Below are 27,622 nucleotides of genomic sequence, written 5' to 3'. Positions count from 1 at the left end.
CTTACTGAGCCAGTGGGTTATGAATATTTGATACATTCCGAAATTTCATTTCTGAAGTGCTATTGGAAAGTTAAGAAGCGTTACTATATCATTTAATATTTTGATTTAAGCAAAACTGCGCTACTTCAATACGGATTACTTTTGCTATATATTGCCTGAACTTCAAAGGAAATGTTAAAGTTTACACATAGCATATGCTTTTGTCTATTATTAATGAACATCAAGAAATTTAGTTCCTTAACCGTTTAGCTTAAAACTTAATAAAGATAGAAATTCATGCATAGAAACATTTTAGATTTAATTTACTACCTTTTGACAATGGGAAGTAATGTAAAAATTTCGTCTCAAACAGTTAGTTCCCTCTTGCACGACTGATCAATTCAAATTCAAGTGATTGATCAGATACCAATTCTTAGTGTTTAAAGTAATACACTTTTAAATACAGAGGATTCAAAGTTTTATTTTGCTTCCATTTCACACAACTTGAATATTAAACTTATTTTAACAAATAAATTCAAAGAGAAAGCAATTTTAACTCAATTGCATATTAGTAGTTATTCAACTTGGAATTCAGGTAGTTTAAAGTCTCTGAGTAGGAGGGAAGACAATAGCACGTTAAGCAGACAACTTGTACTAAAGAGCCAGTAGAGAAAACTTACAGAATTAAGACACTGTTCATTCTGAGGTCTTTGTAGTAATTTCCTCTTGAGAAGATGTTTTCCTATATTCAACGGACTTAGGTTCTTCTTTAGAAATAGGTACTATTCTTTCATCTTTAGATTCTTGAATAACTTTCTTTGGAACTCTGATTTTTAAAATCCCATCAGAGCCGAGACTTGGCGTTATCATATCCGTTTCGCAATTTCGAGGTAACATGTAACGACGCTTGAATTCTCTAGAAACCAATGCATTTTCGTCATTTTTTTCATTGTGCTTGCCGTGGATGACAACAAAGTTACCGACAATTTTCACTTCCAGGTCTTCCGGTTTGAACTGACTAACATCTAAAGCGACTTCAAAGTGGTTGCCGTCTTTCTTGACCATAGACTTTCCAGATGCATCAATATTAGCTTGCGTACGAGATCTCACGAGCGTTCCACGGTAGGTAGGAAAAGATGGTAGAAGGTCATTTTCATGCAATTCATTTCCAAAACACTGATCCATTATACATTGAGGATAATCAAAGATATCCCACCAACCTCTTTGAAACAACAGCGGAAGAACAGACTGGAGAGACATGGTTGACAAGAACTTTCAGGAGCACAAAGAATACTTGTTAAATAACAGGCTCACAATGCTTCCGGACTCACCACTGGTAAGGGGCTGACATTTCTTGAGCGCCTGTATTTATACCGCTCTTCTTCTATTTCCCGCTCTAGCAGAATACTTAGTTTTTTTTCACTTATCGCTTCCAATTTGGGTAAGTGATGTTAAATGCTTCCTTAGTATTATATTTTTATTTGGCGAAGTATTGGCGGCTATAATTACATTTTGAAAATACTTCTTTCAAATTTTATGCAAATATTTCTCTTTCCAAAACATAAATTACAGCTCACGTAGAAAAACTGAAAAAGATTTATTCAAAAATTTATTTTATATATTTTTGCAATGCATAGCCTGTGTTTATTCATATTAAATTCCACAGCAGTAATACATTCGTTTTAACATTTATTATCGATAGATAATATTTGTTAATCTAACAATATATACAAAATAAGAAATTGTGAAATTATGCTATTTTATGCTTACTGCTAAAATGTTTTGTTACAGTAAGCATTACCAAATATAACTAAAGGGAAGATTAGTTTGTAAAAAGGAAATTGTGCGTATTTTATTATTAATTGTTAACTAAAAACAAACATTTACTGTTAGCCTACTGATTCGCGGTAAATTTTAGAGTTGCCCAAAATTCTACTTCTACCTCTACTGCTGAAAATTAAAAACTATTTCATAAAAGAAAAGTCGCTTTTCTTCTTTCACTATAGAAGACGAATTTATGACGAGCAAGAGAGGAACGGGAAGGTTAACATAATTGCATTTTTTGAATATATACATTCTTAAAAAAATCTTTGCATTCCTTATATTATGTAAGTGAGAGTAATTATGAAAGTGGTTATTTTAAATATATAACATTAATAGTAGGTTTTTAAGTAAATAAAAGTCAATCAAACATAAATAAAAGTAAAGATATATATGTGGATAAAAAAAGAGCGTTTCTGATTATAACCGCATTATCACATTTATTTCTTTTAAATCTCAGAGACATAGAAAATTTTCCCTGTCAGAATAAATTAGGAAGCGGTTCTTAAGGTAACATAATCAGTATTTTACCTGAATAAAAATATAAATTTATTTGTGTTTCATAGTAAAAATTATAACCATTAATTTCTATATCTCCAAAATACGCAAATGTCTGTGTGTGTGTGTGATTATGGCAAAGCCTCAAGGGCTATCTGCCTACGGAGAGGGATGCCTTCGTGGAGGACTTTCTAAGGAAACCTGTCTCGTATCCACGTTACACATGGGGAAAACAACGAAAACACCCATGCAGCCAGCCCTTTCGCGGGATTCGAACCTCGGACCGAACTACCAGTGTTCAGCGACTTTACCGCTCAGCCGCTGGTGGGCACTAAAATATGCAAATGAAAGACTGTATAGAGTAGTTAACAAATGCGATCATCTCCAAGATATGCAAATGAAAGAATGTATAAAGTAGTTAATAAATATAAAAAATAAATCAATAAAAATATTTAGTGTTTTTTAATATTACACACTTAAATATCACATAATTATTGATTACAATATTTCATAGTAATGCTAATGTTTCCTTAACAGTATGTTTTCGATGATACATTTCATACACCGTTTAAAATCATTAACCTTTTCTGCATACTATACAAAAGACAACATACTATAGAATATGCATTATTATCAGTTTTAAAGCATTGCTTCTTGTATATATCTAATTGCATATATCTAATTCATCTTCAGCAGTCATATTAACCCTCTGAGCGTTATGACCGGGTTTATCCGGTCATCAGAAATTTTGCTACTTGGCATGTATTAACTGATAATCTCTACATATAATAAAAGAAAGAGTTTGTCTGTGTGTCAGTGTGTGTGTCTTTCGTTCGCGCTGCGCGTAAGCTGATAGACCCACGGCTACGAAATTTGGTACATAGGTGCATCTAGACAAGAGCCAGTGCACCTCGAAGCGATTTTTTCAAAATTCTAATTCGATTTTTTTTTATTTTATATTTTGTGACGAAATCGCCTCATTTTGAGGCATAATGAGCTATAGAAAAGCGAGATTTTACTTTACACACTCCATTTTCACATCGTTATGAAACGTAGGCTCTTAGCTATTTTACGAACTTAAACCAACTTCCTTAAAAAACCAACTTAACATAAATTTCTTAAAACAACTTAACTTAAACCAACTTAAAATAAATTTCGTGTTTCAATAAATAGATTAAATACGAATTTATTTAACAAAGTGAGTTTAACACCTTTTCAACGGGATTTTTTTTAAAAAGTTTATTTTGAAAAATGTACAGTTTATTTTTCTTTGTTTTTTGGACAAGTTAAACTTTCATCCTTGCAACTGCTTTTGCAAACAGAATTTTGGAAAAATGATAATATTTTGTATTTTTAAAACAATTTTTAAATGAAGCTTCCGAGTACACGTCTCACATCTCACATCTTTAAAAATGTGATTTTGGCAACAATTTTCCTTTCTTATTGTTGTTGATAGATTTTTGATGAAATCGCATCATTTTGAATAGTTTCATTCTTTTAGAAATATGGGTTTGGTAACAATTTTTCATCGTATTTCTTATGTCACTGTTTTTTAGAGATTGGCATATTTCATTGCCATTTTTTTATATAATAGATTTTTATTGACTTTTTTTTTTTTTTTTTTTTATATAAAGTTGTTCTGTAGAGTAAAGTTCTGGGCGGAATTTTTTGTTTTTTGAGTTCCTTTCATGTTATTTTTGCTTATTCCACTATTTGTAAGATATTGAAAAGTTTTACATGATTTTTTTTCTTCAACGGAAAGTTGGTTAATTTTTTTATTAGGATAATTAATCTTTGTATTAAAGGATATAGCTTATTTCATCGTAATTTTTTTCTCTTGAAAATATAAGATAAAATATCATTAATTATACTTTGCTTTTCAGAATGTTTTGTTTTTTGTATTCTTTTATGTTATTTATTGCTCATTTCACTGTTTTTCAGATATTGAAAAGTTTTGAGTGATTTTTTTAGCAAACAAAGTTCTTAACCTCCTTTATACCATTTGAGTTCTTAAGATTTTGCAAAGGGAAGTTGAATAATTTATTTATTAGGATAATTAATATTTGTATTAAGGGATATTGCTTATTTCATTGTAATTTTGTTATACGTAATAACTTTTTTATGTAGTTGTTCTGCAGAGTAAAATTCTAAGCAGTTTTTAAATTTAACGTTTGGTGTTCCCTTCAGCCATTTTTCCGGTACATTTAAAAGCCAGACGAAGGCTGGCAGCGAAGCTGCTAGTTTAAAATATTTTGCTTTCTTACTTTCTTTAATAATGTAAATATCATTTTAATGAATGTAAGTTTATGAAAATACAGACTAAAATAAGTTATTATAAAAACTCAATTAATAAATGCTGTTTAAGTACTAGTCTTCATGATGGATCTAAAATCCTGTACCGCTCAGAGGGTTGGTACCAGTGCAATAATTTCTTTGTATTTTGAAAATAATGAACATATTAAAACAGCTTGAATTGTTGCTGCTTTTGCATTGATTGCATTTTCAGCAAAACCAGAAAGTGCTTTACCGTTGTATGTTATTTTTGGTTTTATATGAATTAATTCTGAGTACTATGAACACAATAATCAATTAATATGAATGATATACGATATAGCACTTAGGACGTTTTAACCAAAACACAGCGCTAATCGGGGTATCCAAATATTGCACCGCTGGAACCACAGAAGATTGGAGAACACCACTATATAATTTTTTAATCACCGGAAACACGTAAAACACCAAAAGAGAACACCATTTCACGAACACTCTATTCACGATTAGCATTCTAGCAAGCACACTGCATCCGATATTTTCTAAATGATGAATCCAAAATTTTGGTGTCTTCTTGTAGAGCAGATATTTACAAACAAAATAAGCATAAATTCCGCATTCTCACAATGATTTCTTCTCAATTCAGAGGCTTCCAAACAGGAGCTCACAGCAATGCAACTTCACTCGCTGATTGCAGTTGAAGTAAGTAGATGGGGACAGAACAATGAGAAAATTCACAGTGCGTTCTTTGATTGACAGTGCCTTACATTTGCTTTTAATATAATCAATATTATTTACATCAGTCATTGCTTGATTCAATTTCAAACATGAAGTCAGTCTTTTCAAATGCCTTACAGATGGCATCTTTACCAAATTACTTGAAAGAACTGCTGGAATCTCAAGTATTCGCGCAATTAACAACTTTTGGCAGCTAGCCAAAGTGCGCAAACTTCGATATGTTCGTTTATATAAGCAACTGTAAATAATGTACGTGGAATGTCATCGGTTGAAGAGCAATGCAGCATAACTTTCCGCGATTTAACCTTTCGACGGTTCTTCTGATAATTTAATAGAATCTTTTTAAAATGACCTAGAAGAATTATTTCAACTGAATAGAATTACGAACAATATTCACAAGATTATATTTACAAAAAGATATTTATTGCGCTCGCTAAAACATTTGTAATGTCAATGTCGCAAATTCCCGAGTGTACCGTACAAGATTAAACAAGCATTTTTGAATGTATGGAGATGGACAAAAACGTAAAAACATAACAAACAGTTCATCAGAATTTTTATAGGTAATAAATTTCGTATTTTTGTTCACAGTTTTTCTAATTTTTATGTCAACATTTATTAGTAATTTATCAAATCCATTAATTTTGTCGTTTTCCATGAAAATTGTTAATATTTTTTTCCCTTTTTCCATTAATTTTTTCGTTCTTCTTCTCCTGACTGTCGGTGAGTTTTCCTGCAGATATATTGGACAGCCTTTAAATATGCATGGATAGGCATCGTCTTTTAATATTGGACGTTTTCTCGGAATTATTAAAATCGCCTCATTTGTATCCTTGAATACATATTCACGCACAATCATATCTTCTCGAAAATTGTGCTTTTTGCATTGTATGCGGTAAAATGTGTCATATTATGTCACCATATTAATTCAAATAAATTCGCCCTTCTTCAAAAATAATAAATAAAGTCATATTTCAGTCGTGAAATAATTGCTAACATGTGATTTGCTTTGATTTCGGAAATACGATTTTTAAAAATATATTAAATGCATAACTTAATAACTTACTTTACAGATTAGTTTCATTTTTAAATATTTTGCTATAATAGTTACAAAAAATATTTGAAGTATTAATTATTTTAACAAAATTTTAAACAATAATTTAGCACGTATTTTTAGTACTAATTAAATTTAATCAATCAAAAGTATTTATATTAAATTTATATTTCATTAGATGAATCTACCTTAGGTTAATATACTTAGATGAAATAAAGTAATGAAACATTGCAAATTAAATCTTATGCGGAGTTTAGATTCTTGAAAGGGCAGATTTAGTCTCTTTTCATTCTAAAAGTAACTCTGATAAACTATGAAAAAAATGCTAAAATTACCACGTCTAAAAGCGGTCATATCATGACGCTTCACCAACATCGACAAATTGCCAAGATGCAACGGCAAATATTTTGCGTCTTTGCAGCGTTGTAAAGATGTCGTAAAAGTTACCACGGCCATTTTGCAACGTCGTGTGCTATTTGGGGGACGAACGTAAAATCCACTACTACATATATCCCATTAGTTTGTTATGGAGATAATTCTTTCTTTCTCTGTTACATTCCAAATATTACTGTTCTACAACTAAGCCAGGCTATTTAGTCTAGCTGGCAGGTGCGTGTCTGAACTTTTAACTGCGCTGGAAGCGCTGCTTGGATTTTTGTGGGATGCCGATGATAGTGATTCAGTCGACATAAACAATGAAATAGTGATTTTTCCTCCGGATCTTGATGCAATGGCAAACACAGAGAGGATTGATGATTTATCTACAAGAGAGAGGGAAGAAATAATATGTGATGAAGTAAGTCCTAAAGAGTTTGCGGGCACTATTGAAATTTTAGTTTCAAATAACAACGAACATGATGTAAATCCCAAAGGGTTAAAATGTGAACCCAAGTTCGAACGTATTCCGAAGGCTTTTCCTCAGTGAGACAGCACTAGTTGCTTCATGGAAGCTCAAACACTCATTTAGTGATGATAGTGCAAACCTGCTTGATTTTCGAAGGTTACCAGTTGCTTATTTGGGTATACATACCAGTTGCCTATTTGGGTCTTTCTACTCCATGAAATCCATCTTGCAGAAAATTGGGTGTTCAACAAGTTAATGGAAATTTTCTAAAGCTTCAAAAGGAACATGTTATTGCGAAAATCCCAGAAAATAGACAAAGAAGATACCAACTAAAGATCTGTGCAACAAAACCAGCAATTATGTGTAAAAGTGTAACGTTAGATTACTTTCTCCCATTCTACCTACGTAAGAATAATTAGCAGTGGATAATATCATTGTCCTATTTTTAGGACAGGCTGTATTGATCAAACTAATAAAAATTTGGTTAATGTTTTGGTTTTATGAGTGTACATGGACTCAGAAAGAACATAAAGAAACACATATTTAAGAATTTATAAAAAAATTTTAATTTGTTCAATTCTTGGTGTGATATGGGTTAATTTAGATCTCAAGAAAACAAGAAACAAGAACTCTTTTGTACGGCAATGATACTGATAGTTATTTGCTATGCCTTCTCAGCCTGGGTAGCAGCCTCTCCTACACATATTGCAAAACTTCAAGTTATCTAAAATAAATTTTGCAGATAGCCAGGAACGCCCATAAAGATATATAATAAACAACTGATTGTATAGGGACTTTAAAATTCTCCTCATTGCTTTGCATCATCAAAAGTGCAATGAAATCATTCTGTAAGACTGTCTAATGCTCGAAGGTGAATTATTCTTCTGGGCTCAGGTATGAGATTCCGCATGAAGATAGATTCATTAGGGCATTTGCTGCCCATTTACTACCAAGTAAATGGGCATCAAAACATCGTCACCTCAGACATTGTCATTACTTCTTCGACATAATTTTAAATACTTATTCGGATATATATATATACACGTAACCCTCGTATAACACGGTAGATATATTCCTAGAAAATGTCGTATTGTGTGAAACCTTGTTGCATGAGACCCAGAGGCAGTATAAAAAGTGGGGCTACATTCCGAAAACTTATTAAAAACAAATATTTTTAAAATTATACATAAACAACTTAATTTTTGTTAAAAATATATATGTATGTACAAAAAATATTACATACTTTAATTTAACGCAACTTTAGTTTAATAAATTTCTTCGTTTTCATTGCTCTATAATTAACAGAGAACGTTTTTTCGGTGGAATGAGATCGCTTTCACTTTCAGAATTTCTTTCTTCATTTAAAGTTCTGGCATTTTCTTCCCTCTTTAAAAAATTTGTAATTTTACTTCGCTTACTAGTTCTTACCGGGTCATTTTAAATTTCTCAATATAGACCTGGACAGTTCTCCAGCTCCCTTTTGAATTTTTGGCTTATTTCACCGAAAGGGTCTGCACTCAAGAAAAATAACTCGAGATTTTCAGCTAAGCGTAGCCCTGCTTTTAATTTTTTGAAAAGATTTTCAGCTAAGCGTAGCCCTGCTTTTAAGTTTTTGAATGTTAAATTATTAACTTCACAATTTTCATCAGCCGTAGTGTCCTCAGAATCGATTTGATTTACAGCTTTAGATGCCATTTCCATCAAATCTTCGTCAATTTCTTCTTCCGCTAATAGATCTTGAACGTCCTCAATAGCCATATTCACAAAACCTTCGCCTCCGATTGATTTAGCAAGTTCAAATATACCACCAATTTCATTTTCTGACGATTCACGCAGTTTTCTATTTCAACTGAAAAGGGCCATATCTTCTAACATAGCATGCATTTAACGTTGATGCTTTCAGTTCTTTCAGCGACAAAGATACGATGCCGATTCAGTTCTTTATTGAAAATGTCATCCAAGCTTCCATTACATTAATCGATTTTGAAGTCTAAAGCATACTGTAATGCTCTTCTTATGTAATATGTTTTAAAGGTATAAATATCTTAATCCAATATGGTTGGAGTAAAGAAGTAGTGTTAGGTGGTAGGAACAGTATTTTGACATTGGGATGATTCAAATCTTGTAGGTGACATGGAGCATTATCTAATAGTAATAACCGCTTCGAAGCTCGAATTTTTTTGCCTTAAATAACGTTCAGCGTCTGGTATAAAACAATTTAAAAACCAATCTTTAAATACATTCCAGCTTGGATTTGCTTTCCAATATACCGGTAAGGTGCTTTTATTTACACATTTAAGTGCACGAGGATTTAAAGATCTATAAACTAACAAGGGTTTTGTCATAAAGGCATACTGCACAAAAATAGCGTTAGAAAACTTTTAGATACTTTAAATCAGTATACAGTTTTTTTCATTTTCCGATATAAAGTTTCTACTGGGCATTTTTGTTCTACCAAAGTCCAGTTTAGTCGGCATCGAAAACTTGAACTGCTGTGTATCCTTGTTCTTCTATAATACTTTGAAATTTTTCAGGAAACGTTCTAACACCTTCATAATCAGCCAATGCAGATTCTCCTTGAATTCTTATGCTGTGAATTGAAAAATGCTTTTTGAAATTTTCGAACCAACCTTTACTTACCTTTACTTACCAGTTGGTTCTTTACTTTGCCAAAAGGTAAAGTAAAGAACGAATCTTTACAAAAGAAAATCTGGGTTGACAGACGGTTCTCCATGTTCTTTGAGGTGCTTGAAAATTTTGAGTGCTTTTTGTTTAATGATATTACCATCCAACGAAATTCTTTTTTGAAAGTTATCATCAGTACAAATGCTGAGTGCCATCTTCTCAATTATTGGCTCCCGCCCCCACCGGGGGGCGAAGTGTACGTTTTGCTTATGTCAAAGATCCTGCAATAACTGTACTTTTAATTTCTTTTTCATTTTTCTTAATAGTCCGAACTGTTTCACCATTCCAATTAAAAAATTTTCCAATGTGAGATGCCTTTTCTCCTTTTAAAAGACTGTCCAAGATTTGTATCTGTACTTCTAATAAAATTAATTTCCTCTTAAGCGTTATTTTTTTATCTTTATCGGACATGTTTGGGGACTGAAATATGCCACCAATTTCATTTTCTGTAATGTTTTAAAGACGAAAAGAATTTTCCTTAACACATCGTGGCTCGGCGCAGACTGCCGACCAGCAGCGTGAGACACTTTTGTTTTCAGGCCATGGAGACGAGGATTCGAATTTTGGATGCCGAACATTCAGGTTGTGCGTTTTAGAGCGAGTATTATGACCTCATGTTGTTCACCTTCTGCGATAGTGAGGTTTCTTCACTGTTATCTGAGGACATTTGTTCATACGGGTAATCTAAAGATATTTGTTCTTCTGAGGAAATTTATCCTTACGGGCAACCGGATCTTGGAAGACAATGTCAGAACTTACGAGACAAGGATTCTTATGTGTTATATGACTATATGGGTGCTTTGCACAATATGGAAAAACTTCGCGCAAAGTTCGTTAAATTTCTTCGGATTGTTTGGACAATTTTCTTATCGCGTTAAACCGAAACCGTGTTATAGGAAAACCGTGTTGTAAGAGGTTTCTCGCAATTTATGAATCGTGTTATAGCGAAACCGTGTTATAGGATGCCGTGTAGTAGGAGGGCTAGTTGTCTTTCACTTACAATGTGTTTCTTTTCCTCATAGGTATATTTGAATTTTGTCAAATCTAGAGTTTACTTATGTAGCATGTTTTAAAGAATTCTGTAATTCCCAGTCTCTCATATGGATGTGGCTCTCTCTTCTCACTAGATCTTAATACTACTTTCGGATGATTGGAAATGTCTACCATCGAGGCTTCACATGAAGTAAATAATCATCTCACCTTTTTCCTGTTCCTCTTGAGAGAAATGTACTTGCTTCGAATTCAGAGGTCACTGAACACTAGCATTTCGATTTGGGTTCTATTCGAGGCGACCACCGGGTGGCTGCATGGGCGTGTTCGTGTTTCTCCCCATGATTAACGTGGATATAAGCCAGTTACTCCTAGAAAGTTCTCCAGGAACGTATCCCTTCCTTTACCTAGAGGGCCCTCTCGTGCTATGCCGTTACCAAATAAACCAAACCAAACCAAACCAACCAGTTACCAGTTTCTAGGACGTAAGTATTTGTCAGAGCGAGTAATGGCTTATCTAAGCCATGCATTGCGCAACATCCGACAAATGCGTAACGCATAAAATGTGCCTCTATTATTTAATAATAGTAATAATCGGAAGTGGTTAAGAATTTAATGTCGCCAAAAAGGGTTTGTTTTTCTACGCGATGTCAGCTCTTCTGCTTCTGGACTTTCGAATTGTTTATTTTCTAGGTCGTTTGGTATTTCCTCCTTTATGTTTCTTTGTTGTTCCGATTTCGTTTATTTTTGTCACTTAACTTTCTTTTAATGTTATTACTTAACTTTTTCACGCAAAAAAATTTTATTTAATTTATTTATTCTTTTGGTTAAAAGACGTCCTCTCTGTATTTGAACAACACCAAAAATAATACAACATAAAAGTTATTCTACGAAAAATTGGGGTTCAAGACTAATAGCCCTTTGAGGAGGAGAAGGAGGCTGCTGATGATGATGCTAACAACAACGAAAACAACAATAATAATAAGATTTTTTAAACATTATTTATTCTGTATCTTACTGCATGAGCATTATTAAAGAATTTAAAGTATGTCCTAAAATACTCCCAGTATATTTAAAGTACACCAAATTAAAATAAATATCGTCGCCGCCAAACCTAATAACACTACATATTTACCTATTGGTTTTACTTTGTGCTGAAAGAGCTGCTGTAATTGCTTTTGATTTAGATTTCTACATTTAACTTTGGTTACACATGCAATTAGAAATAATTTTTTTCTCTCTCAAATTGCAATTATATAATCTTCAACTGTTTGTGAATTTATATAAGTTCATAATACATATATAATATGTGAAACAGTGACAGTCTCGAATATCGTTCCAACCCATCAAGTAAGTAAATTTTAGAAACTCAATCATTTTATTTAAAAAAAAAGTAAATCACAGCAGAATGCATGTGCAGGCCTTAAATGATGCAGTAAATAGCATTTTTCCTGAAATAGGGACTGGATCAAAGATATAACTTACAGAGACCAATAACTAAAATACTTCGGAAACTGAAAAAAAGAATGGCATGATTTTCGGCATGCTATGTTGTACAGGTAATGTCTTAGAACATTATCAAACATTCTCTTCTTTGGAGCAACTGGCTGTTGCGAACAACTTTTCTACTAGTTTTATACTGAAAGAGAAAAATACTCGGTATTTTTTCTCCCTTCTACAGAAAGTTGCAGATTCTTTCTCTCTCAATCAATCACTTTTACGCTTCGAAAAATCTGTGTGGTTTTTAACCCTTTGCGGCATGGTGGGTCAATATATGTCCCACCTAATTAATATTTATTTTCTCAGTTAGCAGTTTCCGTTAGATATTTTCTAATCTTTTAAAAATAATCTATTTTAGTTATTATTTTTCTCAGTAGATGTTACTACTATATACCAGGGCTTAAGTTTATAAATTTTGGTATACAATTTATGATATGTATGATTCTTTTAATATTCAAAGGTATTTTATTTTCAAAAATCTTTATGGGATTCAATATTTTATAACATTAATTTTGCAGTTGAAATAAGTGGGTTAAAATTTGTCCCACCACACACTTGAATTTTCGCTCAATAGATGGCAGCACTCACGATTATTTTTTCTTTTCTTTTTCACAGATGCTTTCCATCTACTTTTTTCGTGATTGCGCGCGTTTTTACATCCGTTGTATGCTCTGATGTGCTAAAATGTCTAGAAAAAAATTAACAACTCAGGAAGCTTTGGATCTTTTTGCTGAACTGCCATCTGATTGCGACTCATATGCTTCAGATGTAAGTTCTGATTCAGATGAAATTGAAATCCAGGAGAGAATAACTGAGGTTGAATTTATTGCTGAAGAAGAAAGGGGAGTAGTTATAATTTGTTTCGCTTTTTAAAGACACAGACCCATCTATGCATGTGGCACTGTAAGCGATGATTCAATTTATTGCATAAAATGGAAGGATAAAAGATCTGTTTCTATCCTGTCTTGCTTGGAAAAGGCAACTGAAATGAAAGAAAGTAATAGAAAAGAATGAGATGGAAAGACAAAAAAAGTACTGTGCCCAAACAGCATTATTTCATATAATAAGAATATGGGATATGTCGACTGATTGATCAACTGAAAGTACTATATGAAATAGACCGCAAAAGCAAGAAATGGTGGCACATGATTTTTTTTTTTTTTTTTTTTTTTTTTTTTTAGATGCGAGTATAGTAAAGTTTGTTCGCGAACCCGATCATGATGTAAAAACAATGAAAGATTTTCTTCTCTCATTTATAGAAGGTCTAATGGCACTTGCAGGCAAAAAAGAGCTGAAAAGAAAACTGAAATCCCTAGTTCAAATAAAAACTAAAAACCCGTTTGTACAACCAGAAAAGAGACTAAAAAATGTAATTCACATGCCAAAGAGAACGAGCAGGAGAAGATGTGCATATTGCAGCACATCGAAAGAAGAACGACGAACATTTTGGATGTGTGAAACATGTGAAGTGCCTCCATGCTTACAAAAGAATGAAACGACATGTTTTTCAAAGTTTCATGAAAAATGACTTTTTTTCAATTTTAATCATACATAAATGTTTTTGAATCAAGTGCCAATTTTAATATTTTATTTAGTATCATATGTACAAGTATCAAATTTTAATCTTAAAATAATATTCAAGAAAATATTTTCTTTTGTTCCTAAAATTTAAAAATATTAAATATATATATGCAAAATGTGCATATGCAAAATTGCATATATGCAATAAGTACAAAATGCATTTTAGTGTGTTTATTATGAATATTTTAGAATGCACGCTTTATTTTGTTTATTCATTCCACATATGATTTTTTTTTCCTGCTATACAACAATATGCTATAAGACATGTGCTAATTGCATGCTGGGACAAACGGTATCCCACCTTCCCCCGTAAAAAATAAAAGCGCAGAATTTTTTTCAAGCCTTAAAGGCACTTAAGTAAGTCCATCTGACTTATTCTAAGGCATTTTTTTAAAGATTAAAATATATTTTAAATATGCGTGTCGCAAAGGGTTTTAAGGAGTATCTGGCTTTACTTTGATAGTAACCTTAATGTTCTCTCATGACTGGCTATTTTACATCATGTGGTAAAGGGAAAAAATTATATCAAAGATTTTTCTCATCCTAAATGTTTTCTATTTGCGATAGATATCAGCTTCAATGAGGCTTGCATTTACCTCTTCTGTATCCTTAGGTAATACATTAAGTAAGAAGTAGAATGTACCTACTTCTTATTTCTACTAACCGTTTTGGCAATGTTATGAAAAATCTAAGCAGAACTACTACCATCGAACAAAATCAGAAAGACTCAATTTCTTCAAAAATGATAAAAAGCAACATTTAATAATAATAATAATTACGTCATAAATTCCACTTGGTTCAGTGGGAATAATAATAATAAGCTAATTGAGACAATTTTTAATATTATGTGCACATGAAAAATGTATCTAACATTTTTCTAGCGTTTTATAGCTATTGCTTAGTTTTAAACCAGAATTCTTGTATAATATTCCTGTACTTGCAGTGCTCGAGGGACATTTTGTGGAAAGTTGTTGAGCCTAAAATCATAATGATATTTTTCATTTTAAACGCACTGCCGTTTTCTGTATTGTTGCTAGAAATTATATCAGGAAATAAAGTTAAATTCATTCACAGGGGAAAGAAACAGTAATATTCTGTCCTCATAAAAGATACTCGAAGACGAAATACAAAGAATACACAAAGAATAAATGATTTCCTATTCATTTACCCAAAAGCAATAGAGATAACCTACTTGGAATGGAGAGTCAAAGATTAAATCAACCTCTATGAATGTTTTATGTTATTCATCCTTCATTTAGTTAAAAGTATGTTTGATTTTCTTTTATTTTAGTTCGCGTTATGATATCAGAACTTCGTTTGATATTTTGATATTTTCGGAAACTTACAGCAATAATTATTAAAAAATGTTTCAATAAAGGGATCAGAAGATATTAAATGAAATAAAAGGAAACGGAGAATAACTCTAATATGATCGTTTCCGTTATTCCACAACATAATGTTTAAGTCATGAATGATTTAACCATTATGTTGCAATACTACCACAACTCGAAAAATGAAGTTGAGATAAATGTGTTTTAAGTTTTCCTCGGCTTTTATATGCAAAAATCATAACTGTAGACTGTTAAAAGATTAACATTATTTAATAATAAATTATTTAATTACAAGAAATATTTTGGCATCATATTGAACTACACTGGAAATTTGACTTATAATAATGAAAAATATTTAGAGATAGGAAATTATTGTGATAATTAAGAAATTATTATAATTGTGAATTATTGTGACATATACTGCAAAACTATAAATTGACATTCTTAATATCTCAATGCTACATCATCAATCAAAGCCGAAAAGGAAGTGAAACATTTCACAAGAATAGCCTATACTTTCGTAAATTTCAAAATTGAACTTATTTTTATCATTCAAATTTCAGATTGGCGTAAGAAGTACCATGCCGAATAGCAGCTTAGTATTTCATTGCTGGCGATTAAATTTTGTGGATCATCAAATTTCCTTTTAGATTTTGCCAGAGGTTGCTATTAATCTAAGTTGTTACCTAGAACTACAGACTTAGTATTACTTTTATAGTTAATCGACAGAAGGGAAGGAATGACAGCAAAATAAATGCTAAAAAATAATATATAGCAGAATAAAGTGCGATAAATAAAGCAAAGTGCTAAAAATTGCTCGTATTTTACAGAAATTTAACTTTGGGGCCGTTTTTTCTCCTATCAATAAGATTCCCGGTTCCATACTTAAGGATCCTATTCCGGATATGAATTTTAGGGGTATTTACAGGATTCCTTGCTAGTGTGGTTTAATTCCTCTGTTGCCCAGTAGTGTTGGTCAGAAAATTAAATTTTCCATTTTTCTGCAACCAAAATTATTCAAAACAAAAAAATATTTCATTGGTCAATTAGATTCTTTAGAGGCGTTTCCCATTCCAAGAAAATATTTATGTTCTAATTAAATGACCTTAATTCCAATTCAGCCTTACCCACAGTCTTTAAGGAAATGATGTTTTAGTTTTCCTGTTTCATCAATAGATGGCGCCAGTAACTTGACTTTTTCTAGCCATTCTTATCACCTTATTTTAACTTATTCATTTGCCCTTAGCCAGCTGAAGAAGCTTTAAACCATTGAAACTAGTCCTTCAAAATTTATCAATATTACGCTAATTCTTGTTGTTTAACTTCTCCAATAATCATTATTCGGCGTGTTATTTTAACCTAACTCATGTAGTTATTATAAAAAAAAATATTTGCATAAATTTTGCGTTGCAAAATATTGCGGTCTGACCAAGTCAATAATAGCCAAATTTTTTACGCTTTATTTCAGATGCCTCATACGAGTTCACTTATATGTAAACTGCCATTCTTGTGTAAATATTTCTATTTTTAGGAGCTACAATTAACAAAATTGAGCGTCATAAAGTTTAAGGACTTTAGACTTTTAAATCTAAAATTTTTAGACTTTTAAATCTAAATTACATTTTCATTTTTTGGTATAAATACATGTAGCTCTAGATTTTTTTAAATTAAAAGATTGTACTGCAACTGAAAAATCTGATTTTTGAGATTTTAATTAAATATGAATATCGAAAAATTTAAAGTACCAGTTATATATCATGGGATTATAAAGAAAAGGCTGTAAAATTCTGGCGTAGTATAAGAAAAAAAATGGGTGAGAAAGAAAGAGCAAAGAGAAGAAAATATAGCTTACAATGAGGAACAAAGTAAATTTAGGAAGGTTAAAATCTTGTAGAATTTGTATTTTAAAGAGAAAGAGCTCCAAAACTTTAGTTATCGCACAAATAAAATAAATGCATAATACAAATAAAAAACAAAGGAAAATAAACGGAGTACATTTTAGGAGAAAGTGGCTGGTAATTTCATTTTGCACGGGGGAAGGATTTTCATGAACCAGCTCTGTTCACCGATTCTGGTACTGATTATGAAGCTGTTTATGTTGCCTCAGAAATGACTACAGAAATAATGAAGCTAGGTGAGAAAATTAACCACTGAGGGGACATGATTTTGATCTGCTAGTAGATGAAACTCCAAGAACGGTCAAGAGGTCAAGAAAGGGAGGTAAAATTGGGGAGGCCATTGTCGTCTTTACTGTATATGTGGCAATCTAATGGAATGCGATGATAGACAAAAGTCACGCCGCGCAAGAAAACAAGTAAACGTTATCAGTAAAGCTAGGTAGAGAGTTAAGTGACCAAATTGTCTAGCTAAGGTACCAGGAAATTGAGTTACGTAACTCCCTACCCAGTTTAAGCCAGATAGTACTGCAAAAACTGAAAATCAATATTAGAAAAATAACTTACCCCGTAGAATAATAACAGGACTGTAAGAGCAAAAACTATTGTAATGTAAGCTTATTACTATCCATTTTGTATACACATGTTAAAAATAATGTTGCAAAGCAGTTAAAAATGACATAGAAAATCCAGTCAATGTATAACTGAATTACAAGTTTACTTTGATTATCTCAATAAAAGTATTGTAAATATGAATTAAGATAATGTTTAAATGTGCACATAACTGTCATGATTGTATCTAACTAGTATCACATGTAATTTGTACAATACAATGTGTGTAATTAACATATCTATGCTTATACACAGGCCTTGTAGGCCCATTTTAATATTTATATTTTTATACGGAAGAATTAATGCCTTCTGCCAGGATGACTATTAACACCAACTGATTCATGGCGTAAGACTTCACTGTAAGACTTTTACAACGTTAGTGGTTATCTCAGGCGGCGCTTAGTCAAAGCTAGGTTGCAAATTGGTGATCTTTAAGCATGTGAGTGACAAATGTGTCTGATCAAATTATCTTCTGGATTTAGTAACTAAGAATTTTTGAAAAATTTGCAGTGTCACATTTAAGTCTAGTTTTGAGGAAATGCTTATTAAGTTTACTAATGTGGTCCACTAAAGTTCGATTTGCAGGTCGCCATGAATCAGTTGGTTTCTAATTAGGTAATGTGCATTTACGGTTCTTCTCAGAATCTTATTCTGTACTACCTGAAGCCTTTGAGGCTGACGCCCAGGCTGCAGATGAGTAGCATAGAATTGGCCTTATAACGCAAAAGTATATCCGTCTCATTTTGTTGAGAGGCCGTTCAGAGTAATTTTCAAACAGGCGATACCATAAGCTTTTCCTATGACGTGCTTAATATAGCTCTGTTCGATGAGATGTAATCAGTGATTTTAACTCTCGGTCACTGATGCGTTTGCATTTCAGCAATTTGAATTCGATTCAGTTTAATGTGTTGTTAATACTTTCTGTCCAACTCTTGTATAATTTTGTAGTAAAATGTCAGTTAAAAAGTATTTGACACGTTTCCTGCAACACTATTCTTTGAAAAGAAAGGCAAAAGTAAGCTGTACTCATCATTCTTTTAATTCCTAAACAAAAATCATAATTATGGTGTTGAGAGATTATAAATTGTCAGACTATTGACATAAAAGATATTTTGTGGTTTTAATTCTCTTTAATTTACTTTGTTAATTGTCCTCTAAATTAGTTTTTATATCGCTTATGAAGTATCTCTTTTAAATTTTATTCAGAAATTTAATATGTGTACTCTTTTTAAAGATATCTATCTATAATCCCCAAAATATTTAATAAAGGATACTTCGGAAAATTTTGATTACATGATGGTGGAATTTTATTTAATTATTTGACTTATTTGCCTATGGAAAGTTAAATTTTAAAATTGTTTTGACATAATTTTATTTATCCTCTGAGCAGCATGTTCATCTTTATTCTATCATGAGATTTATCAACTACTCTAAAAAAGCTGCGTCTCTTAGAAACTGTCACGAGATCAACCTTGTCATAATTTGAAAGTCCGCTTTATTTCATTCATTTCTTAAACTGAATATCTTCGTCTCTAAAAAATTGTTCAAGAGATATATTTGTGCAATATTTATGACACAGCCTTTATTTAAAACGCATTTTTCTTGACATTTATAAAAAAGATACAGGAAATATATTTTTGGCTGTCAGCTTTCGTGTGTTTATGCTCTAACAAATTCTTAATGCTTTCTGGTTAACGTAAAAACGGACGAAGGGGGGAGATAAAAAAGATAGCTGACTGTTATGTTAAGTTACTATGGTAACCGATAACGCTACAAACGGCTTCATGATGTTTCAGAAGCAAATGAACTGTTCGGGAAATTATTTCCAATAAACGGACCATGAAAAATAGCTTTTACTGAGAAGAACTGAGGGTCCAAGTTTGTAACATGTCCTACTCCTGATTATTTAAGCATGAGTAGCGCGAAGTAAGACGGCTGTTCGATAAAGATTAACACAAGTAGATAGTATGAAAAATATAATATGTATTTATTTTGACGCCTTGGCAGCTTTCACGCTCAGTATCCGAGTCATTGAGTGAATACATGTTAAGGATCGTCGATAGTTGTAGTTTCTGGAAATTGTGTTTGAATCTTTTTGATGCACATTTCTTTAACACTGCTTTTGAATATTTATATTTTAGTCTGAAGGCATATACCCTTTAGCTTCAGAATTATGTCACTTGGAGTTACATATGACCTATGTAGCTACATCAGGTTTATACTTTATTGCTCTATTCACAAGCTAATTCGCAGAATTTAGGAAAAATTTCTTGTATTCTCTTGGAAAACATGCCATGAAGTTTCGCATATTTCAAGCATAATTTTCTGCAATGTGATGAATTATCAATGATCACGGTACTAGGGTTTAATATTTGTTCAGTTAAAGTTCGAAACAGGGGTATCAAAGCTTCAAACCACTTCAGAAACTTGATGCCGAAATTTACTTTTAAACCACCGAAAGCAACATCGGATTTCAGAATCTGTTGGGTTGAAACATTTTATAAATTTATCTGATTGCATCATTGAAGCAAATGTAAAAAAATTATGCAGCATAATATTGTTCCCAAATTTCAAATATTTTTCAAATTAAGCTAAGTTTGGAGATGAAAACTAAGTATGTAATTATTGCACTGTACAGTAATAAGAAATATGATATTCCTTTTCGAAATAATTCAGAAGTGCATAGGTTTCTAACTAGGTAGAAGTTCAAGTCAATGTTCTTCAGACTCCATTAGACTGACAAGCGAGTTATCCCTCCGGCCCGAATTAATATGTCAAAATTTGACGAAGGTTGAAATAATATTTTTCAACTCTTTAAAATTAACAGAAGGCAACAATTGTGCCTTCTAAAGGTCGTATCACACATTAAAAATATTTCGTAAGAAAAACTCTTTAAACATTTTTTCTGCTTTGTCAAATGATATGCAACAGCCATTCATCGCGGATCGTTTTGGGGTTTCCATGCAAAGGAGAAACTAATTCTCCAGTACAAATGGTGGCTGATGATGGGGGATTCGACATTGTTAGCTGCTTGGTTGTTGAAAATGAACAACTTAATTTTTTGCGGAAGTAAGAAAAAAATTGTGTGTCTTTCTTTCAGTGGTAAAGCAGGTAGAAATATTGTTTGAAACAGTTGTTTGTCTGAAATAAACGTGTGTGTGTGCCTAAAACAAAATTCCGTCTTTTGCAAGTGTTTAAAATAACATAATAATTTAACATAATTTAAAATAATATATTTAAATTCAAATATAATAGTCGGAGACTATTATATTTGAATTACAAAGTGATCTCGAACTGACTGAATTATATAAATGGCACATATTAAATGTCGGTTAGGACAATGGAAGCCGGAATAATCTTTGGCAGAGCTTAGTGACAGAACGTAAACTGCACTCTAAAGTATTCAAATTCTCGGTTTAAATAATTTAACGACTAAATTGCATTCTGGTAAAGACTATGGAAAGTAGAATTAAAATTTCGAATTTTAATAATTAATTAACATAAACATTAAAACTTCTGTTCAGCTTTACTCAGGTGTTTGTTCTAACGCGTTGTCATCAATTCTTGCTTTGTCTGTTGCATATAATGAAACATACAGAAATCTTTGATAAATATTATATTATCAGTTATTTTAATCTTCTTTACGATTTCGTCGCATAAAAAATCTAACTTCACGAATTTTCATTGAATATAGAGTTTGGAAATGCAACTGGCCAACACGTGTTCTAGTAAAATTAGATTCTAAATAAAATAAATTTAAGTGCAATTTCAATTTTTTAACGAATATAGCAAATTTTGTTTTGATAAAAATAATGAAACACTTCCCATATACCAATGTATGCACTGTAAGTAGTCTCTCTGTCAATTCCAAAGGTTTCCTGAATTTTATTGTAAGGCTTGGAAAGAAGAACTTAAGCTTGATTCAGTATATTGTGGAGCTTCAAGCATTCAATACGTATTACGCAATATAAGAGAAGTGTATGGTGTATTGAGAATAGGGCAAAGCACACTAGGGCTATCTGCCTAAGGGGAGGGATGCCTTTCGTGGAGGACTTTCTAAGGGAAACTGGCTCGTATACACGTTACACATGGGGAAAACCACGAAAACGCCCATGCAGCCAGCCCGTTCGCGGGAATCGAACCTCGGACCGAACTACCAGTGTTCAGCGATTTTACCGCTCGGCCGCTGGTGGGCTCAATATAAGAGAAGAATTAAAAGTGTGGTTGATCTAAAGGCTAACTAAAATACCTATTTACAACTGATACAAAAGAGATGCATCTGCGAAACTTCTGTTACCCATTGATGTGGACTCTAGACTTCTTCGAGCAAATAAATCAGCCCCAAGATTGTTAATTTTCCTCCACTGTTCTCCTATTGATGGAAAGATTGTGTTAAAAGGGTCACCTCTTCTTTTGTCACACTGATTGCATATTAAATTACAAAAACGGGCAGAAATATTGCGGTTTGTTATGAAGCATCATTTAGGATGCTTATGACAATTTTTTAGGATGCTGGGTTCTGATTAACTTTTGATTTTCTTGGTTACTTGTAATGATGCCACTTGATTGATTGGCATCTTAGTTTTGGCACTCGCGATCATATACATATCTCATCCACCCTAATGATACGGAATAAGAAAGCATATCCTTTGTAATCATAGTCAGTGCAAGATTTACGTATAGGATACACAAGCTATAGCTTAAGGCCTCCAATGTCTTGGGGGCGCCCCAAAAATTTTAAAATATAGTATAACAGACTTATAAAGGGCCCCATATTTCAAACAGCTTAGGGCCTTTTTAAGTTTAAATCCTGTTCATAACCCTTTAAGTAGTGTCGAGCATTACTTTATTGTAACCTTTTTCCATTTCCAACATCTCCACGGAACTTTTCGAGAAAATCTTCACTGCAAAACTTCAGATCGCCACTCACATGAGACCATTCGTTTCGCCATGCCATATGCACGTAGCTTTGGAAGACATAGTCTAGTTATAGTGAAACAGGTTAGGTATGAAATTAAAGTGTCTTACAAGGGAGAAACTTTTGCATTTCATGGCTTATGTACAGCAGTGTTGCCACTATTAAAATTCCAAGTTACTTGTAATCGAAATTACACAAGGAAAAATTAACAAATATTTTATTTATGTTCAATATTTCTGCCAGATTTTATTTAGACCATTCTTAACAGATCAAGGGAACCTTCACAAACAGATGCTTTATCACATAAGTATAGCAAAAAATACTTTTGAGCTGCATCATTAAAAATATTACTACATACTTCGATACATATTACTATATCATTGTACATTTTTATCTGCACTTGGTTCGAATCCCACTTAACGGTTATAGTTTATGTCTACTCAGAGCAGAGGAACGTAAAATTCAGTGGTATTAAATGTTTCTCAAGAAACAGTGGGAGGATATAAGTAGAAGGCTTTTAAAATTATTTCCCAGCTTCTTTGGTGCCATCAAACCTTGTCACTACTTTCGTGCCTTTACTGGCTCAGTGAAGGGGAGAACAGTCCGAAGAGAAGACGTGTCTATGAACACACGTGTCCGTGGTCCTGTGAGACTATGAGCCCCACACGATCCGGTCTGAGGATAGTGTGTTAGCGAGGAGTTTTAGGAGACTAGGGTGATACATCTGTCAAAAGGTAACGCAAACCCAAGCAGGTAGAATAAATACTAAGGCGAGCTCAACGAGGATAGAAACCATCCAAATTGAAGTGTATTTATCGAAAATCTAATTACCACGAGACACTGCCTGAAGTTTCTGACCAAAAACAATTACCTGTTCACGCATTTCTGTCTTCAGAGGATTACAAGTTTAGAAAGATTTAAATAATTTCTATAGTTAAACTAATTACTCAAATTCTCCTTTCATTGAATCCCACATCTTAAAACTGTTGTTATATAGACTTAAAACTGTTGTTATATAAACTTTGTTATAGTTAGTTAATCCATATAGTTTCTAAATAGCTAGAGAAATTACTGGAAATTTTGTATACATATATTCAAACCAAAATTTGGAAATTAAAAATAAATTATTTTAAACTACGAAATTCTTTTGCTTTCAATACAGTTATTATACAAGAGTTGAGCATATCATGATCAACATTTCGGATTTCTTATGCTATTTTACTCGAATAAGAAACTTAGTCATGTCTGCGAAACGAGATTTCCAAATTTCTAATATTTTCAAATCCGGGAATCAAGGTGAGAAATTTGAAAAGATAAAACCCATTTAAAATGTAACAAATCAGATTATTTACATAATTATAACAAGAAATATTATATTAAACTGGGCAATATATAAGTCACACGAGACCTCATACAGTCTTCAATTTTTCAACTGTTGGCCTTTGAAGAATACTTACAGATACAAAAATTGTTTAACTAAGGAAAATATTTATATTACGGAATTTTTAAAAAATTTAAATTTATTAAAAATCATGAAATATTAGTTTTTATACGTCACCTTTTCTTTTATTTATATTTATTAAAAGTTTATATTCATTAAAAAATTCAGACAGAGAAAGTTTGATCCCGTATGAAAGAAATGACCGATATATTTAAAGTTAAAAATTGAAATAATGTTCAAGAGCAGTATATAAATTGAATAGCGAAATGTCTGTATCTGTAAGTAACAATAAATGAAACACCAGTTTAGAGGAAAGGTTTCTGATATTAACAGATTAAATGGCAAGCATGCTATACAGATTATAGTGAAAGTATTGATCACCGTGTATAGAGAGATAGAGAGAGAGAGAGAAAAGATTTTAATTACAGAAATATTCATAAAAGAGATTTTAATTACAGAATTTCATAGACAGAAAAGACTGGAAAGTATTGATAAACGTAACTCTTAACTGTATAAATTAAGAATGAAAAATGCACTGCCCTCCAAAAGTTAAGAATCAGCATATTTTTCAAAGCTCACCATTATAAAAATGTCACTAAAGTTTAAATTCACAGTTCATATGCATGACAGCAACGAATTTTAAGAAAATATATGCAAAAACAATAGCTCCACTTTTAAAAATGAATACTTATATAGGAATTGGAGAAAATATGCAAAAATTGTAATTTTTGTTCACGAGAGTGGATGTTCAATTCTTATTACAGTTTCGTGGATAATATACAGCAGAGTATGTCAATTGGCCATGAGAAGTCGTTTGCCCGGTTCGTTGAGGTGGTGGGCGATCGAATGGATGGAAATGGGGATTTCATAAGCTGATCTGCTAGACATCTCAATGTCTCTCGTAGTGTGGTCCTTCGACTATGGAATCAGTTTGAATCCGAGGATTCTGTGTATAGGAGACATGTTCCAGGCAGACCCAGAGTTACAGAAGCTGCGGGAGACTGTTATTTAGCTCTTTCGACACGAAGGAGGAGTAACATGCCTATACTATGCCTTAGCTCAGGGCAGATCATTTAGTGGCAACAGGAACAAGAATCGCAGCTACTATAGTGCGCAGACGTCTGCACAATACAGGTTTGTATGAACACGACTAGTTGTTTGTGCTCTCTTGACCAGAGGACACACAGGTGCCCGTTTATGTTTGGCAAGAGACCACGTTTCCTGGACTAGTCAACAACGGGCGTCTCTTCTGTTCACAGACGAGTCGAGGTTCACATTGGACAGTGATTCAGGTCTTCAGCTGATCTGGAGGAAAAAAACGCATCAGATACAATCAATCCACATTGTGGAAAGACACAGTTACAAAGGTGGTGGAATAATGGTCTATGCTGGGATCTCTCTCGGTGGTCACACTGACCTGTATGTGTTCCATGGATGAACTCTAATCGGTGTGAGATATCGAGATGAGATCATTGATCAATATGCCCGCTTATATGCCACTGCTATTGGTCCTGGATTTCTTCTGATGGACGACAATGCGCGATCGCACCGAGTTCGGGTTGCTGAAGAATATCTTGAGGGTCACGGTATGGAGCGAATGAAATGGTCAGCTCAATCCCCAAACCTGAATCTGATAGAGAATTTTGGGGACTACCTTGGGAGAGAGTTTGCTGCTTTAAGTCCTCCTCCAAGGTCGTTAGATGAGCTTGAATGTGTTGCAAGTAAGGGTGAACACATTCCTCATTAGAACCCATTTTTGTAATGTTACCACCCCATTTTTCTTTAGAAAACTGTGATATACTGTTTCTCCAAGACTGGATTTCTCTGCGAAGAGTACAACTTTTTGTTGTAATTCACGTTTGTGTTGAACCTTTAGAAACATTCCCTGACGCATTCAATAAAGAACTGTTTAGTGAACATGTCCTGTAAATTTCTTGTTTCTATGTTGCTTTATTCTCAAATTAGACACAAAAAACATGCTGTTCCTTAACTTTTGGAGCGCATTGTATTTCAAATATAAAGAATGTTTCTGTAAGGCTATTAAATTATTATTCTAAAGTAATAAAACCGCGAGAGAATATCAATAACGTATTTTTAACGTTTGAAACCTTATAAATTACTTGTGTAAAAATTCTTTTGGCATGCCATATGTAACAAAAATTATAGATGAAAGAATGTTACACCTCAGTAGTTAGAAGATTAGAACTGAAGGACATTAAAAAGGAAAAAAAATAACCTTAAAAGATCTTACTTTATTTGTTAAGTGACATCTTAGGGCAAACTAAAAAAGACAGTAAAAATCTAATATTTCCAAATTAAAAATTTCTGTCAATTTTTTAGCATAATTCACAGTCAAACGTTTTGTGTTTTATTTTTTAAAACTGCTGTAAACGTTTACTAAATATACACAAGGATGGAGGAATGTGCAAAGACCTAAGTTATGTTATTCTTACAAAATTGAATTTTTAAATATAAAAAGATCACAGCATGAATATCTGCTCTGCGCCATTTGAAATATTTTTATAACTGGAAATGTACGTCTACATCCAAGCGGCTGTGAAAATAAAGGCCAGTTAAGGACTTTTACGGACACTTGTATACAGACTAAGAAAAAAAGCACAATGTTATAATTTGCTGTAAAAAGGCATATAAGATGTCTAATATGGTTAAAATAAGTCATATGTATGTATGTACATAATAATGCAGTACTAAAAAGGTTTTACGGCAATCGAGTTTCTTTTAGATTCTTTAAAAATATTGTTACTAAACACATTTCAGTAGTATGTAATATCTACTTATTTAGCTTCTGATGTGACAGTTGAAGTACACGTACATACAGGAGAAGGGCTAAAAGAACCCCTAAAAAGAACCCTCTTAAAATTCACAATACGTCGATTTGACGCTAACAAACTACGCCTTGTTAGGCGGTAAGTAAAATAACAAAAACTGAGCTAAAAATTTGAAGATATTAATACGCAGTTGAATTACTCTACAGGGCTCAGATAATCATGTTACCTAAAACCGCGTCAAGTGGCAGCAAAGTAATATCTGTTAGCCACTTTAACCTGCAATAAATGCAGAACCAGAACTCACATTGCTCACATTGCCCATACTCTCTACCTTTTCATTTTGAGTTCTAGTTGCCGCTGTCGCCGCGTCTAAGTATGCAAGCTGTATACCGGCTATCGTATAACAGAGGTGCTTCAAGGAGCGATGCAAGTACAAAAATGCTTGAGTGGGTCCAGAGGAACAGGGGGAAAGTTGGTGACTTCTTTGTCACGTGAGGGATGTGAAAAACATGTTTTACAGAATTAAACAGTACAAAAAACATAAAATACATATTTTCCACAGAAAATATATCACTATTTACATAAAATTTACAAGTATATGCCATACTTAAAATAGCAGAAACTCTTATAAAAATTTCTCTAATTTCTAAATTCGGTATTTAAACTTTTTCTCCT

General features: G+C 32.6%; 1 protein-coding gene and 1 pseudogene across 2 annotated transcripts in view; both read right to left on the bottom strand.

The window, feature by feature from the left end:
• LOC118192827 (uncharacterized) overlaps nucleotides 1–27,622 on the bottom strand; it is a 153,519-nt gene that overhangs the window by 103,796 nt on the left and 22,101 nt on the right. The gene's annotated exons all lie outside the window — the stretch shown is intronic.
• On the bottom strand, nucleotides 441–1,410 carry LOC118192825 (protein lethal(2)essential for life pseudogene; annotated as a pseudogene).

This window comes from Stegodyphus dumicola, chromosome 2, assembly GCF_044657685.1.
Source record: "Stegodyphus dumicola isolate Sdum_Otavi_A_Nest chromosome 2, ASM4465768v1".
NCBI lineage: Eukaryota > Metazoa > Arthropoda > Arachnida > Araneae > Eresidae > Stegodyphus > Stegodyphus dumicola.
This window is presented reverse-complemented; position numbering and strand designations above follow the sequence as displayed.